General features: G+C 39.9%; 1 long non-coding RNA gene across 1 annotated transcript in view; it reads left to right on the forward strand.

The window, feature by feature from the left end:
- Positions 1-1,307: 1,307 nt before the first annotated feature.
- Positions 1,308-17,295, forward strand: part of LOC140910478 (uncharacterized) — a 68,288-nt gene continuing 52,300 nt past the window's right edge. Inside the window, exons 1-2 of the long non-coding RNA XR_012158603.1 lie at positions 1,308-2,393; positions 4,426-4,597. This is a non-coding gene — a long non-coding RNA (uncharacterized lncRNA). The remainder of the gene's footprint in view (positions 2,394-4,425; positions 4,598-17,295) is intronic.

Here is a 17,295-nt window from a genome sequence, read left to right on the forward strand (position 1 = left end):
CAGGAGAGTGGGGTGGGAGGAGGTATTGTTTCATGGTCTCTGTGTATATAATGTCTTCTGCAGTTTCCACAGTATGCATCCAGTGAAGTAAGCTGTAGCTCACGGAAGCTTATGCTCAAATAAATTGGTTAGTCTCTAAGGTGCCACAAGTCCTCCTTTTCTTCTTCCACTTAAGACTCCCAGATCACAACACTGCCCTCTGTAACTCCATATGAGCAGTTACTAGCACAAATTCCAGCAGAAACCAACTTTTAAATTCACTTGATCTGAACATTTGAGCATGTAAGCTTAAAATTTGTTTTCCATGTTCATCTGTGGTAGCCAAAGTCATTTGCACAAATGTTTATGAAAAACAATCACAAATAGGGCACCAACATGTCCAAAGTAAAAACAAAATCTCTTTAGAAGATTTGAACAAATATTTGTGGGAAACATTTTTCAATATTTGTTCAAATATACATAAAACTAATGTATTTGTCTCAAACTGTACTTTAACTTCATTTCAGCCAGAGTTTTAAAAATCACTACCATTTCAGACCACTGATATGTTCAGATTTTCCTAATAATTTTCACTCTTTCAAAAGGGTTGGTTTGTTTTGTTATGTGTTTTAGGAGTATGATTTTTCTAATTATGCTTAATGCAATCCTTTACTTTTGAAAGGTTTCAGAGTAACAGCCGTGTTAGTCTATATTCGCAAAAAGAAAAGATGTACTTGTGGCACCTTAGAGACTAAGCAATTTATTTGAGCATAAGCTTTCGTGAGCTACAGCTCACTTCATTGGATGCATACTGTGGAAAATACAGAAGATGTTTTTATACACACAAACCATGAAAAAATGGGTGTTTATCACTACAAAAGGTTTTCTCTCCCCACCCCCCCAACCCACTCTCCTGCTGGTAATAGCTTGAAGAGTGGGGAGGGGGGAGAGAAAACCTTTTGTAGTGATAAACACCCATTTTTTCATGGTTTGTGTGTATAAAAACATCTTCTGTATTTTCCACTGTATGCATCCGATGAAGTGAGCTGTAGCTCACGAAAGCTTATGCTCAAATAAATTGCTTAGTCTCTAAGGTGCCACAAGTACTCCTTTTCTTTTTACTTTTGAAACTAATCTTTGTTGCAAGCTAACTGCAAAATCTGCATGTAGTGCAATAGGACTTTCTACAGCACTAATTAAAAGGATCTATCATCACTAATACTATTTTTGATGGATTAATTTTTCTGGTTGTCTTAGATTCATAGATATTTAGGTCAGAAGGGACCATTATGATCATCTAGTCTGACCTCCTGCACAACGCAGACCACAGAATTTCACCCACCGCTCCTGCGAAAAATCTCTCACCTATGTCTGAGCTATTGAAGTCCTCAAATCGTGGTTTAAAGACTTCAAGGAGCAGAGAATCCTCCAGCAAGTGACCCCTGCTCCTTGCTACAGAGGAAGGTGAAAAACCTCCAGGGCCTCTTCCAATCTGCTCTGGAGGAAAATTCCTTCCCGACCTCAAATAGATGAGATGAGGAGATAATTCTTCAATCTCTAATGCAGGTCAAAATATGAAATAGATTAACATTTTTTGAAGGACTAATCTATTTGTAATCTCAGTGTTTAACTGAAAAGACAAGCTTTAAACATACACTGGTCTGTAAATCATTGGTAAGTTACATATATCTCAACTTTGCCTGTTTAGCTTTTCTAAAGTACATTAAGAATGTCTTCAGTGGGTTTTGGCCTATAATCATTCTGTGTGGGAATGGCCCTTTTGTTATTAAAACACCACCTTTGTGCACTAGAAAGGGGAATCTGATGAGACCATAATCTAATAAATCTAATATGCGCACACTGCTTGATACATCAAGCATCTTTTATGAATGTGTCAACAATTCATTGAAGTGTTAGGCCTCAGGCTGTGAAATGGTCTTCAGTAATTGTAAGGAAGAAAATAGAGTGATTCAAATGCAAGTTTAGCCCCGAAAACTGATTAGTTGCAAGTGATTTTTTCTTAGGGAGATTACATGTTTTTGATATCCCTTTCCAGTGCAGCTGAGTCTTTGCATGTATTCTAGAGTCTGATGATGCAGCAGCATCACCATGAGTCTCAGCATAGTAGTAGTGTAAACTTATATCTGCTGAATGTGTCCTGCATACTGCTAAAATCTTTGCCCATATATCACTCACTGAAATACAATAACTATTCAGTTCCTGTTTCCTGAAATAGTACTGGGCATATTTTTGTCTTCTGCTCTCTCATAAATTCTTGTTCAAAAGAAGCTGAAGATAAATCATTTACAAATCAGCAACAGTGTTCCTAAATCCAGTCCCAGCGAGACTCCATCATTTATTGAAGGGCTGTCTGAAAATGCATTACCAGCTTTAATTGGATGTTTTACTTTTAGGTAAGTACAATCTAAGCCAGTACTGTGCCATCACAGTTTGTCAAGTTAACTTATTTATAAGGAAGTGTTTTTCCTGTACCCACCCAGTGATTTACTAAACATGAAATGAGTAAAATGTTTAAAATTTTGGAGCCTGACTGTAAAATCAGGAATAATTTCACTGAAGTCAACTGGTATGAGCTGTCAGGAGCTGCTCAGGTCGGAGGTCATCTTGCAGTGTGTCTCACAACATGAGCAAGAGCACAGTCAGGTCCTCCGTATACAGCTCTGTGTACAGTTGGAAATAATGACAACAAAAACATAGAAGAATTTAGCAGGATAAATGATCAAAATCACGTATGGCAGTGGGAAATTTTTATCCTTAGTGTTTTATATGTGAGCTTAATGACTAGTATTCAGTACATTTTCTTTAAGCTTTATTATGCTGGATGCTCCACTCAGGAAACAGTGGGGGTCAAAATGCCATACTGCTTTCACCTACTATATATACATGCATATATACAGCATAGCTTCTTACATGCACAAATATCTGTGTATCTACTATATCAATATAAACATCAGTGAATTATTGTTTATATGCAAATAAAATTTAGTAGCAGGGTTTTCTAACTCATATTTTGCAACATTTTGTCTTGCATTATAAACCAAAGCAGTAAGATAAACTTCAAAGTAATAAAAAGGAATACCGAAGTTCTGTTTAAAATGATGTTCAAGCGGGTTGCTATGGAAACTCCTGAGAAAAGGTTACGCTATTCTTATACCATTCTGTGTTAGTTTTTCTGAAAACTGTTACATAACTGGAGTTTTAAAACAGCCAGAACATTTGAGTGTTATATAAGTCTTTTCACATTTAACTCTATCCACGTTCAAACTAGAATACATTTTAAGATCAATAATAGTTAAATAATGAAGAAGTCTATGTTGTGGATTTTTAAACAGGGCTGGAAAACAAACTGTTAACCCTTTGCAGCTGAAATGGTTAGTATTAAGGTCATGAGCTTTTTAGAGAGAACGTTAAAAATTGACAATTCTGAAGGTACACATCTAGGAACAAAAAAGTAGGCCATACTTGCAGGATTGGGGACTCTATCCTGGGAAGCAGTGTCTCTGAAAAAATTTTGGGGCTATAGTAGATAATCAGACGGGAATCTTGAATAGGAGCAGAGAGATTATTTTACCTCTGAATTTGGCACTGATGTGACTGCTGCTGGACTACTGTATCCTGTTGTGGTGCCCACAATTCAAGAAGGATGTTGATAAATTGGAAACGGGTCAGAAAAAGACCCACAAGTTGATTAAATGATGAGAAAACATTCCTTATGGTGATAGACTCCAGGAGCTCAATCGGTTTAGTGTAACAAGAAGGCTAAAGGGTGACTTGATTACAGACTATAAGTCCCTACATGGGGAATAAATATTTAATAATGGGCTTTCCAATTAGGAGAGAAAGGAATAACATGATCCAATGTCTCGAAGTTAAAGCTAGACAAATTCAGAGTGGCACTAAGGTGAACATTTTTAATGGTGAGATTAATTAAACATTGGAACAATTTATCCAGGGTTGGGGTGGATTCTCCATCACTGACCATTTTAAAATCAAGATTGGATGGTTTTCTAAAAGATATGCTTGAGGGATGATTTTGGGGCAGTTCTATGGCCTATGCTATACAGGAAATCAGACTAGATGATCACAATGGTCTATTCTGGCCTTAGAATCCATGACTCACTGGGTTTGACTTTTTGTCTTTCAATACTCTGCCTCCATGGACAAAACACTTGCTTTTAAATGAGTTCTTTATTTTAAAGATCTTGCTTGATCAACCAGCACAAACAACCTGTAGGTTTTGATTTAAATTCTGATCTCAGATGTGCTGCTGAGCATTACAGTAGCTGATTTTACAATATATGCCTCTCTGTTTGGTCTGTGTGATCAGAACTGAGCTTTCTAAAAATGTTTCTAGTACATACCAGGCTTAATATCTTATATGAATTGCAGACATAAATAAAATTGACTTGTTTGTTCTTTTCTGAGGTCTATATTATACCCTCCTGAGGGAAAATTCATGAAAGAGGGATAGAGGGAACAGGAAATTCAGCAAGGAGTAGAGGTTTCCTCCTAACCTCAGCGGAGGGGCATATCTGCAGAGCCCAAGAACCCAAAAGGATCACTGCTTCCAACCCAGTGGGTCTCTGAGCCTCTGCAGGTGAGAACTGATTCTCTTAGATGCTTTGTCAATCACATCATATCCTCTGGTTTCAGAGTAGCAGCCATGTTAGTCTGTATCCACAAAAAGAAAAAAGAGTACTTGTGGCACCTTAGAGACTAACAAATTTATTTGAGCAACAGGGCTTCATCAGGTGCTGTGCCCCCAAGGCACAATGCAGTGTGGCTTCTCTCCAGTTCCCCCTCATTCTATCCTGGTCATGTTCCTTTCTGACTCTCAGAACCTTGATTTTACACAATTAGAATGAAGGGGCTTCTGTGTACGCAGCAAGTAAGGGGATCACACTGCAGAGTCTTATGCTCAACCTGCTTCCAACACCTGTTCCACTTCATCTACCTGATCTAGTTCCCCTTCTCTCCTAATACTGGTGAGAAGAATAAGGCCATGATTTTGTGCCACCATAAGAGCAATGCTGGCAGCACTGAAATACCTGCACAGATGCATTTATTACATTTTCTTGGGCCTCTTTTTAATCTTAACATGAATTCATTTTATTAAGTCAACATATGAAAATGACAGTGTTTTAAATACTGCCATAATCTCATCAAATCTCTCCTGGTGAACTAGAAATGTACAGACTATTCTGAGATGTATAAACAAGTGCATAAAAGATTAAAGCAATTGAGACAGTCATAGAGGATGTGATGCTTTAATTTCCTTTAAGAGTTGTTATCCCTTGGGGAATACATTAGCGAAGGCACATAGTGAAAGTAAGGAGTGTTCTATGTTCTTTATGAAGGATGACTGAATTTCAGATAGTAGATTATACACCACAGCTGACATTAATAAATTGATAATTCGTGAGAAGAAGACAATTTCTCTGTTCATACCATCGACATGCCAGTTTGAACATACTCGTGAATTTTCTCCCTGGAGTCTCCTCTCCTCTCCGGCCTGGGTGTATATCATAGATCCCCATAGACACTGGAAACATTTGATGCAGAGATGGTCTTATAGACGGCCTGCCTTCCTGCTTGTGATTCCATGGCAGTCTATGGCTACTACAGCAATTGCTTCCCTGGAAAAATAACATTAGGAAACTTTGTTGGATCATATTAAAGAAGTTCTGTATTAAAATCACAAATGAGTTTGATTCCCCAGAGTTTAAATTCCAGGGTATTACTAATTAAGAGGTCTCTTGGTTTTTGGTATTGTTTCTCTCCCTCTATGTGTGAAACTTGCAAGCTGCTAACTGTGTTAGTACATTCTAAGACAGAGTCTGTTCTCAAAGCAATTCACAAGAGAGAGAGACTCAAAGCAATACTCTAACAACAGAAACAGCACCCAGAGACTCCCCACCCTTTTGTTATATTAACAATTGTGATTAAAATAGAGATAGAGGATGTATGTGGATGGATGCTTGGTGTGGATAATAACTGAATGATCAGGGAGGTGCCAGCCTAAGAATCCAGTGTCCATCGGCTGAAGAAGGCGTCAAGTGGAAATAACCAGACGACCCCCCCCCCCGGAGGGCAGACTGGAATCCACCCAACAGCCTCAAGGATGGGAGAACCAAAGAACAAGATAACATCTTGGAGCCATCAGGAATGTGTTATCTGCTGATTGATTCAGCAACAGCATGATGAAGCAATTCCCATAGACTGGCATAGGAAGAAATTCCTATAAAAATAGACTCTAAAAAGTGAGAACTTTGGGGTCTGATTCTGCAAACCAACTTCCAGGAGCATCAGATGAGCATCTGACAAGGCCCTGCTCCCTCCTCATGTCCAGGCCACCTGGCCAGTGGCTTGGCATGAGCAACTCTAAGGCTGGTAACTATGATAACAACCTTGCAGAACCTGTGTGTGTGTGTTTGTATGACTGCATGTGTGAATAAATATGAGATTGAATGGAATGTTATAGCTATAACTAACTGCTTACTATGATTCTTTCTGTATTCACAATAAATGTGGTGTTTTGCCTTTTTCCCTTTAATAAGATCCTGCTGGTTTTTATTTTATTGGTACAACATTTTGGTGGAGAATTGCGAAAGGGGGAATATTGGTAAAAAACCTCAGTTATTGTAAATATTGGTGTGCACACCACCAGCTCTAGTGAGCTAGGCATTTCTATTAGCTTAACCAGACCTGCTGGCCTCCGAGAAGGTAGCAGGGGACCTGCTGGCCTCCGAGAAGGTAGCAGGAAAAACAGATTAAACCAGACCTGCTGGCCTCCGAGAAGGTAGCAGGGGACCTGCTGGCCTCCGAGAAGGTAGTAGGGAAAACAGATTAAACCAGACCTGCTGGCCTCCGAGAAGGTAGCAGGAGACCTGCTGGCCTCCGAGAAGGTAGTAGGGAAAACAAATTAAACCAGACCTGCTGGCCTCCGAGAAGGTAGCAGGGGACCTGCTGGCCTCCGAGAAGGTAGCAGGAAAAACAGGCTAAACCAGACCTGCTGGCCTCCGAGAAGGTAGTAGGGAAAACAGATTAAACCAGACCTGCTGGCCTCCGAGAAGGTAGCAGGAAAAACAGATTAAACCAGACCTGCTGGCCTCCGAGAAGGTAGCAGGGGACCTGCTGGCCTCCGAGAAGGTAGTAGGGAAAACAGATTAAACCAGACCTGCTGGCCTCCGAGAAGGTAGCAGGGAAGAACAGGTTAACCGGACCTGCTGGCCTCCGAGAAGGTAGCAGGGAGAAACAGGTTAACCGGACCTGCTGGCCTCCGAGAAGGTAGCAGGGGAAAAACGCATAGATTAAGCTATGATTTCAGAATCTAGGCTGTGTCACTTGCTAAGTAATACCAGCAGTGACAAAGAGATTGAAATATCCATGTTAAGATGTTTAAAAGAAAACAGGGTAAGCGAGTACCAGAGGGAGGAATGGAGTCAGAAGGAACTCCAACCTCACCTTTTGTTAAAGAAATTACACCTTTTAAACAAATCCTTCAAAAATTTGGGCACAGTCCTTGGACTAAACAAGCCCTAGCTGATGTCTGCACTATTTCGGACGTAGAGGATAGATTGGCTCAGTATATCCTCATATACAAACCTTCTAGTGCTGCCAAAAGAGATGCAGCAGCAATTTGGTTGTTGTGGGAGGCATGTAAGGATTCTTCCCTCCGCTTGTCTTCATGTAAAGTGGAAAAGGCACAAATGGAAAAGGGAGCAGACAATTGGAAGGTGCTGGCTACAAATATCCAAAGCCAGCTGAAAATAGTGAAAGAGGCACTCCAGGAATACAAAAAGAGTGAAAAAGTTAACTCTGCAGAGGCTGGAGGGAGGCAGGTAAAGGGGGAGAAGGTCCTATGTACGGCACCCCCAGGCATAATTACAAAGAGAAAAGAGAGTAAAAAAAAAAAAAAAAAAGTTAACTCTGCAGAGGCTGGAGGGAATTAAGCAGTTAAACTTTGTATTTCACCCAAACAACTTTTAACCGAAAATGTTAAAAAGGAAAAGTGTTAGAGCATTCTTGGTTTCTTTGCAGCCATTCTGAAAGAAAAATGGGCCCTTTTCCAAAGGAATGTCTGTAAATTAGCCAGGCAAAAATAAACTATCTGATTAAAATCATTTGACTGGACAATTTAGTCAAATTTGCTAAAAGAACATAAGAGGGTTCTATTGGAACTTAACTGCCTCAAATGTATAAAGGGAATGTAAGATGTAAAAAAACAGAGCAGTGTGGAAGGGATGTTAAGGAAAAGAAAATGTGTATGTATCTGTCTGTGTGTGTGTAAATATGTAAAGTTCTAAGGACCAGTTAGTTTTGTTTTTGTTTTAAATAATGCCACTAAAAATCCATTTGACTCTTTAATTCAAAGTTGCAAAACTGACAGACCTTTTTGCTAGACACAGGTAATTAGTGTTGTTTGGCTTTGGGATTTGGCATTTAACCCTTAAAAGGTAACTCAATGCTTTACAAAATTTAAAATGTTTTTAAGTTGTGGCTGCAGCAGGGCAGTCAAAATCAGGAGAATATAAAAAAAAAAAATTTGGGATTCTTTTTGTTTGTTTGGTTTTTGTTTGTTTGTTTTTGTAACAAAACAGCAGATGAGAGTTGTAGTAAAAAAAAAAAATTAAAAAAAGACAGTGCCTCTCTGAAGCAACAGCAGGGGTGAGGTGCACAAAACAAAAAGAAGCAATGTTAGAAACACTGAGTCTTAAAATGGCTCTGAGTAATCAGACTGTCACTTTGATAAAGGTACATGAAAACTCTGTAAGCAAAAAAAGAAATAGTGACACCTTATGTAAAAATGGATCTGGATAATGTTATAGAAGTTAAACTATGGAAGGAATGTGCATTTGCCCCAGAACATGTGCAGGGTATATTGTAGAAGGGGCAAAAGAAATGCAAACATACCATGCTACATAATTAAAATGCTATTAGGGCTCCAAAGGGAGCCACAATAGGTTGGGTTTTCTTTTTCAGATTGCTGTGTGTTTTGGAAGCAGAAGTTAAAAGTAATCAAAACTCTGGTGAAAGTTGATTGTGTCCCTTTTAAGATAGAGTCTCTGAGCTGCTGATGGCTTTAAATCCAAAAGCAGGAAGTTTCTGTGAAAATGCAAATTACCTAAATGATAAAGGAAGGAAAGAACTAGCAGCACAAAGGAGCTGCAGATAAAGGACATACCTAGTCAGCAAACAAATTGTCTAAATAAAAGGCATGGGATAACAAGATAATTTTAATAAATTTAATGATAATAAGTATCCCTGTAACAACATATAGTGTGTATGATTTTTGGAAAAATCCTTTAAGGTCGTATGGTAATGATGCTTCTCAGTTATTACCTGTAAATAAAACTTAAAGCTTAACACAGCAGGAAAAACATTATAAACTTGGTCTGCTGTATAAGAAGGAAAACTCAGGGATTTAATGACTAAACAGTGGGATAATTTCCCCATAACCCTTAAAAGATAAAAGCCTTTGAAACCTGGCCTGCCTATAGAACAAAAACAGGAAAATATGGGGGCAATTTCTCTGTTTTGCCTGCAATCAGCAAGGGTATTTGTAAAAGAAATATTTTAAGCAATAATCTGCCACCCCAAAAGGGGTAGAAACATGTTCTTTTTGTCTTTCAGAAAATCAGGAAAAGCTGCCAGCTGAAAAGCAACCCAATACCATGAATCTACTGTCACAATAGAAATTGTGTTCTGTGTTCTATGTTTTGTCTTGTGTTTTGTGTTGTTGCTAGCACTGTTGTGTGTTTAAAAAAAAAATACTGAAGACCTGCAGGAACTTAAAAATAAATTAAGCTTTCTGTCCCAGCTACAGGACAGCCTGATACAAAAACAAGTACATGCCAATGTAGACTTGGTCCAAATTGGTCTGGGTAACCTAAAAGGCCAATGGAATCTTTAGTAATGGCTTAATACTACCACATGGCTTATCCATAAGAAAAAAAATATATTAGAAATAGGAAACTACACAGCCATAGCTATGGGATGCACTGAAATGCAGATACTTGCACTAGCTACTTTGGAACACAAAATGTTCTGGGTCATATTGGGAAATATTAAGGGTTTGGTGCATTTGTTAAAACAAAGAAAGAGATCATTGTTTGACACTTATCAATATGAATGGATGCAATATGTTTCCAGTATTGTAAACCAGACTTGTTAATGGGAGAAACTGTTGTCAAAATTGCACACTAACAGTTCCTGGAGGCAAAGGTATTGAAGGTTAACCCACTCCCCATATTACACATGGGATCCTTCTGGCTACCCTGGACCTTGAGCCAGTGGGCTGGGGAGGGAAGGAAGCTATTGGACACTAGAGGTTGTACCGAATGGACTCCTCAAAAGTGGGTGTGCCTCACCTTGCCTGTTGCCCCAGAACCTTGTAGTAAAGATACATCACTAGGATCATGTATGTGGCATGAATTGGAATCACAAACTCAAATTGCCTCACAGTACTTTCTCTTGAATAGGCTACATAGAAAGTGACACTGACGATTATAAATCTTAGTGTCAAAAGGGGGATTATGTTGGATCATATTAAAGAAGTTCTGTATTAAAATCACAAATGAGTTTGATTCCCCAGAGTTTAAATTCCAGGGTATTACTAATTAAGAGGTCTCTTGGTTTTTGGTATTGTTTCTCTCCCTCTATGTGTGAAACTTGCAAGCTGCTAATTGTGTTAGTACATTCTAAGACAGAGTCTGTTCTCAAAGCAATTCACAGAGAGAGAGACTCAAAGCAAAACTCTAACAACAGAAACAGCACCCAGAGACTCCCCACCCTTTTGTTATATTAACAATTGTGATTAAAATAGAGATAGAGGATGTATGTGGATGGATGCTTGGTGTGGATAATAACTGAATGATCAGGGAGGTGCCAGCCTAAGAATCCAGTGTCCATCGGCTGAAGAAGGCGTCAAGTGGAAATAACCAGACGACCCCCCCCCCCCCCCCCCCCGGAGGGCAGACTGGAATCCACCCAACAGCCTCAAGGATGGGAGAACCAAAGAACAAGATAACATCTTGGAGCCATCAGGAATGTGCTATCTGCTGATTGATTCAGCAACAGCATGATGAAGCAATTCCCATAGACTGGCATAGGAAGAAATTCCTATAAAAATAGACTCTAAAAAGTGAGAACTTTGGGGTCTGATTCTGCAAACCAACTTCCAGGAGCATCAGATGAGCATCTGACAAGGCCCTGCTCCCTCCTCATGTCCAGGCCACCTGGCCAGTGGCTTGGCATGAGCAACTCTAAGGCTGGTAACTATGATAACAACCTTGCAGAACCTGTGTGTGTGTGTTTGTATGACTGCATGTGTGAATAAATATGAGATTGAATGGAATGTTATAGCTATAACTAACTGCTTACTATGATTCTTTCTGTATTCACAATAAATGTGGTGTTTTGCCTTTTTCCCTTTAATAAGATCCTGCTGGTTTTTATTTTATTGGTACAACAACTTTAATCTATTTTTCAGCTTTTTAAAATGCAATATAGCAAGAGGAAATAATAAGGAGGAGTCATGATTTGCCAACTCTCTGTGGACCACTCATGATCCACAGATCACAGTTTGATAACCCCTGCCCTAATAGGACAGTATAGTAGCTCTTCATACTAGATGGTTCCAGTCTCCAGTAGCTATACACAGCAAGTCATATTTTAGCATCAGAAAACTGCAGTCAAGATTAACTGCTGGAAAGCATTCATTTAATGGATGGAACCCCAGACTCAGATGCTCCTCTGATTTGCACTTTGTATAGTGATTTATACCTTTGTGCATTATTAATACTATTTTATACAAGCATAGAAATATTTGTATTGAAGTGAGAGAATGGGACAAATTCTTAGGTGTTTACATGAGTCTATACTGCTGTAACTTGCATCTTTTACAAACCCCTTTAAATGAGTATGTTACCAGAGCTTTGATTCCCTCTACACCTCCTTAGACTTATCTTGATTCCCCATGTCTGACTTACTGTGATTTTCTCCCACTTACCAGCATGTAATTAAATATCCCTCTTCCATTACATCTCTGAATGTGGCTCCCTGAGCCTAACAAGTGTAAGGGAATCTAGGTTTCTGTAAATCACATGTCAAGGGACCAGAATAGTGGAGGGAGGAAGAAAAGTAAATAACAGGAGAGCGTAAGAAAATGTTAGTTTCTTATGCTGGGCTGCTATCGGGAGCAGTGTAACTTAGACACCTGCTTGGTTACCGAAGGTTATGCCTAAACTATGAGCTAGGGGTTACCCATATTGCATACACATACTCAGTTCTCATCAATCTGGCGTGAGTATAAATAGCAGTGCTGCTGTGGTAGCATGTGTAGTGGTAGTGGAGATACCGCTAAGCTGGGATGAGAACATACGTACCAGTTTCAGGCGGGTTTGTACTCAACGTGGCTCAGTCATGCCTTTGCTACCACTGTCTATGCTACTGTGGCTACATAGCTATTTAAACTCATGATAGCTGAATGATATATACATGATGTTATATGTTTGCTTTACAGAAGGGAAGTCAAAGAAATATGTCTTGCACTGGGAGTAGTAGACAGTGGTACTTAGTTCCTCTAGGAGCTTGCTCCACAGTCTCAGACTGGCCCCTGAGAAAGCTCTGTCTCCTGTACATAGGAGCTGTAACCTGATGGTAGAAAGTTCCCCTATCTGAGGAGCAGAGTTGACAGTCAGGGTCTTCATCCTGGTTCTTTAAGGTGATCCTTTAGATATGCCTGGCCCTAACCACTGAGTTCCTTGAAGATAAAAACCAAGACCTTGAATTTGACTCAATGTTTTATGGGAAGCCAGTGTAGAGAATGGAGGACAGATGTGAGGTGCTCACAATAGTGTGCATTGCTGAAGAGACTAGCTGCAGGGTTTTGTACTAGTTGGAGTTTCCTAAAAGCTAATGGCATCATTCCCAGGTATATTGCACTGATGTAGTCCACACTGGAAGTGACAAAGGCATGTAAAACTAAGACCAAGTAATTATCTGCAAGAATAAACAGTATCCTAGTCAGCCAGAGGTGGTAGAAACTTTACTCATGGATGCTAACCAGAGGTTACCATCAAAGAGGAATCCGGGAGCTCTCTGACATGCTCACACAGAACCCCAGGCTCACCCCAAATTAAGTTTGGTCTGTGTTCCTCTTCAGAACTTGATCACCCCAAATTCTGGAAACCTGGACTGATGAAATTTGAACAACATTCTCCCACCCTACCTGTCCCCTTTCTTCTCAGGTTCACTCCTACCTCTCCCAGCCCCAGGGTTTCCTTATAAACATTAAATACATTCAGAAGGACTAAGAGGCTTTTCTATGGATCTTCATCATACTGTGGAGTACCAACCCACTCTTTTGCAGATTTTCAGAAGGTCACCAAGCAAGGCTGAATTCTCCTCCCAGTCCTACCATGAGAGTAAATATGTAAACAGATAGGTAAATACTATAAAATTAGCATATGCCGGCATTTCTTTGGTGCCTATCTGCATAGTGTCTGAGTACCTCCAGTGTGTCTTGGCTACTCCATTGGACTTATGTGACTCATATTAACTGTTGTGAATGTTGCAGTCCTTTAACATATTAAAATGTGACATGCTATAACTCCCATGAAACACATGACCTTTGCATAGTAAGGGTTTTTTGGAGTGGCCTTGCCCTTGAGCAGGGCAACGGAAAATCAGGTCTGGCTTTGTGGGCAATCCCTGCATAATTAACTGAGTCAGATAGAATAGTTTTTCACACTGGCAGTGGAAGCCCTTAACCTCTAGCTTCTGGCTGTTATGGAACTCCCTACACCCACTGTTCTGACAACTGGCTGGTCAAACGCTCAGTGATTGGCAAGAGGAGCAGAGCTGTTTTCCAGCTCACATCTTTCTGGTAGGTCCATGGGCCCCTTGAAGTCCTTTCTATGATTGGAGTTGGGTGTGAGGATCATAACTTCTCCAGCCAAATAATATTTTTTGTTGCTCTTCTCTGTATTTCCTCTCTTTTTGATAATGAGGTTGCAATGACTTTTTATACGAATCTTATGAAAAGTGATCCTTTTTTGGATTAGAATTTGAGTTTGCATTTTAATATATGAACTGTTTGTTTTGTTCAGAATTGAAGAGGATAGCAAGCACAGTTATATTTTCCTGTAAGTCAGTTCAGTTATCTAATACAGTGGGAGATAAATGACAAAATAATATTAATTTTACAGATATGTTTGGGCTCTATCATATAATGGCCAAACGAAAAGCAAGTACTGTGCAACTGGTCACCATCTTTCAACTCATCCCAAACCCTCCCCCACTCTGTTTTTTTTTCCTTTCCCTTCACAGGAAGGGTAACTGTCATTTTCAGCTGTTGGTTCCTTGACATAGACAATCTTTAAGTTCCTCAAAACGGAGTTAAAAAATGTATATGCTCCCACTTCATGAAGCAATGAGCTTCCCACACACAAAATCTGTTTGCTGGTTTAGAATGCTGATCTTCCGAAAGATAACAGTACACTTTGAATTTGATTATAATAAATAGTCATTTAAAAAATTGTTCGCAAATGCAGGTTATAAAGGTTAAGTTATTAAATTTCTTGGTCACAAGACATCTTGGATGTCTTTTAATGTATTTTTTCACCAGTTTAAAGAGAGAGACACAGGGTCGCTAAAAGAAAAGGAAAGATGACATTTGTTTACATTTTTCCAGTTATTAGATTACATGATTTCCTGGGGCAAATGAAAGAACAGACTGCTTGTGATTAATGGGGGAAAAGAGGTTATCAATGTCATTTGTACTTGTGGTGGGATATATGATAAAGATGAAGAAAAGTGAATGAATAAAAAGACAATATTCACCCATTTATCATAGCAGGCTTGATTGCTCTGCTACTAGCAAACAGGTCATCACACTGTCAATTGATGTAATGGAGAATCTATCTTGTAACAGAGATGGATACTAATAGTAAGTTCCCGTCAGCATGTACACATAGACAGAGAAAGATAAGAGAATCTACTGTAACTGTAAAGGGATCTTTCAACTTTAACAATTTGAACACTATCTGGTTAGTTTCATATGAAAAGTTTGCTTGTGGGTTAATTAGATTTTTTGCTGTCCTATTGTGTATTTGTGACATTGGTCTCTTTCAAGGGGGGAGATGAATGCTAAAAGCATTATATAGGTGTCTGAATGTCTGACAGAATGTACATATATACTTATTTTTCTGTGTGAGTGGTGTCAATGTTTTACATGGACAAAACCACTATCACAGCTAGCAGAATTCTGCTTTGTGGGCGTGGAGGAGAAAAACCCTCCTAAAATAAGTCTGTCCTTTCTCCATCCACAAGTTGTCTGTAAGCTAAAACCTACCTCTCTAATGTTCCTCTTCCCACTTGCCCTGGTTAGGATCATTATTTTATTCAGCCTCCCTTTCTAATGTATTAATAAGGGAACATTTCACCTTGTTCACATTTAAGTCTCGGAATAGTTTATTGAAACTTTCCATCTTTCAACTCTCTATCTTTTAACTCTCCACCTTCCTCTTTGTGATGGTTTTTATCTCAACAGACCGTGTGGCAGAATCTCAAATGACTTTCCCTATTTAAGGCTTTACCTCTTTCTGAAAAGTATTCTAACTTTGGAGCATTCTGTTCTATTCAGAGAACCTGAGCACCATGTTTCTCTATATATCTAGGACTGACATTTTCTTCTGTAAGAAACTTAAAAATGGGGTTTAAAATGGTTCCTGAAAACATGGATTGAACACTGTTATTCTGGTCAGTTTGAATAGAGACCTGTGATAGGGTGTTCACCCACACCAAAGAGCAACAGGTTAATGGAGGCGTCATGGGCTTGCCACACCCTGTCTCAGAGAGGAGCAGTGAGTCCTCCAAAACAGCCTAGTAAGGCTGCATGGGAAGCAGCCAATTGGAGGGAGGCTGCATGGAGCAGCCAATCAGAGCCCAGTGGGCTCGCATAATAGGGAGTTGCAGGGTAGAGCAGGTCAGTGGCTGCTGGGTGCTCGGGGAGTGAGGATTGTGTCCCTGAGAGAATAGGATAGTATTTTGGATAGAGCAGCTGCTAGCAGGGACGGGGGGAGCAAGAGGGAGCTCCTGACTGGCTGCAGGGACTAGCTGACTCAAGGCCTTGAGGAGAGTGAAAAGAAGGTGCTGGGACCTCAGGCAAGTGGCCCAGATAAATGAAGCAACAGAGACAGAAGTTAAAGAGGTGCAGCAGGAGGTTGCTATCCACAGGTTCCCTGTGCTGGGATTCGGAGTAGTGGGTGGGCCTGGGGATGTGGCAGGATTGGACTGAGATACCTACCCCTAGAAGAGGAGAAACAAAGATGGTGACATGGCTGGAGGGCCGAGTCATGAACAGGATGCTGTGGTGCATAGACTGAGGTGGGTCTGCAGGTGGAGAAGAGATAGGAGAGGCACCACCTGGAGAGGGTGCACAAGCTGGAAGAACTAATCCCCATGACAGCCAGTAGGAGGTGCTGCTCTAGTGAGTGAACCTCATCACAGGACCATTTTTAAAATCTTTGACTTCTACTTTTGAACTATTCAGAGAAATTGTTTTAACAGTTTATACTGTGTTTGTATCACAGTATCACATTATGTCTGGAAGGTGGTGCTTCAGTGGGCTCTGGATCAAGTCCTCAGCCCCCCTGCTCCTAAATTACTGAAAGTCCCTAACAAACACATATCTTGCTCACTCATGTAACTGTTCTCTGGGTAGTTCATTAAGGTAGTTCCTTTCACGGGATTTCAGTCTGCTTTATTCTTACAATTTTTTTTAATTAAAGAAAATTGGTTGGGAAAGATCACATCATTTGACTCATCATCCAATGTATTGGTTTTATTTTGAAATTTAAAATCATATGACCAATATCTGAAACATGCCTGTGTTTACTTGCTAATGTTATAAACAAGATGACCCAAATTCATACTGGTGTAACTCCATTGACATTAATATAGGCACACTAGGGATTAATTTGACATTTTATTTGTTCTTCTTCAAGTGATTGCTCGTATTAATTCCAGTTAGGCGTGTGTGTGCCTCGTGTACAGTCATCGGGAAGTTTTTCCCCTAGCAGAACTCATCAGGTCGGCTGTGGAGCCTGCTGGAGTGGCACCTCCATGCCACTCAATATATGACCCTGCTGACCTGGCGCCGCCTCCGTTCCTTCTTATCGCCAGTGAAGGTCGTTGGAACTGTGGTGACTTGCTTAGCAAGCTCTCCTCATTTTCCCTGTCTTTCAGTTTAGTGTAGTAATACAGTTTTCTCTAGCCCAGTTCAGTTTAGTT

This window comes from Lepidochelys kempii, chromosome 4 (assembly GCF_965140265.1).
Source record: "Lepidochelys kempii isolate rLepKem1 chromosome 4, rLepKem1.hap2, whole genome shotgun sequence".
Lineage (NCBI taxonomy): Eukaryota > Metazoa > Chordata > Testudines > Cheloniidae > Lepidochelys > Lepidochelys kempii.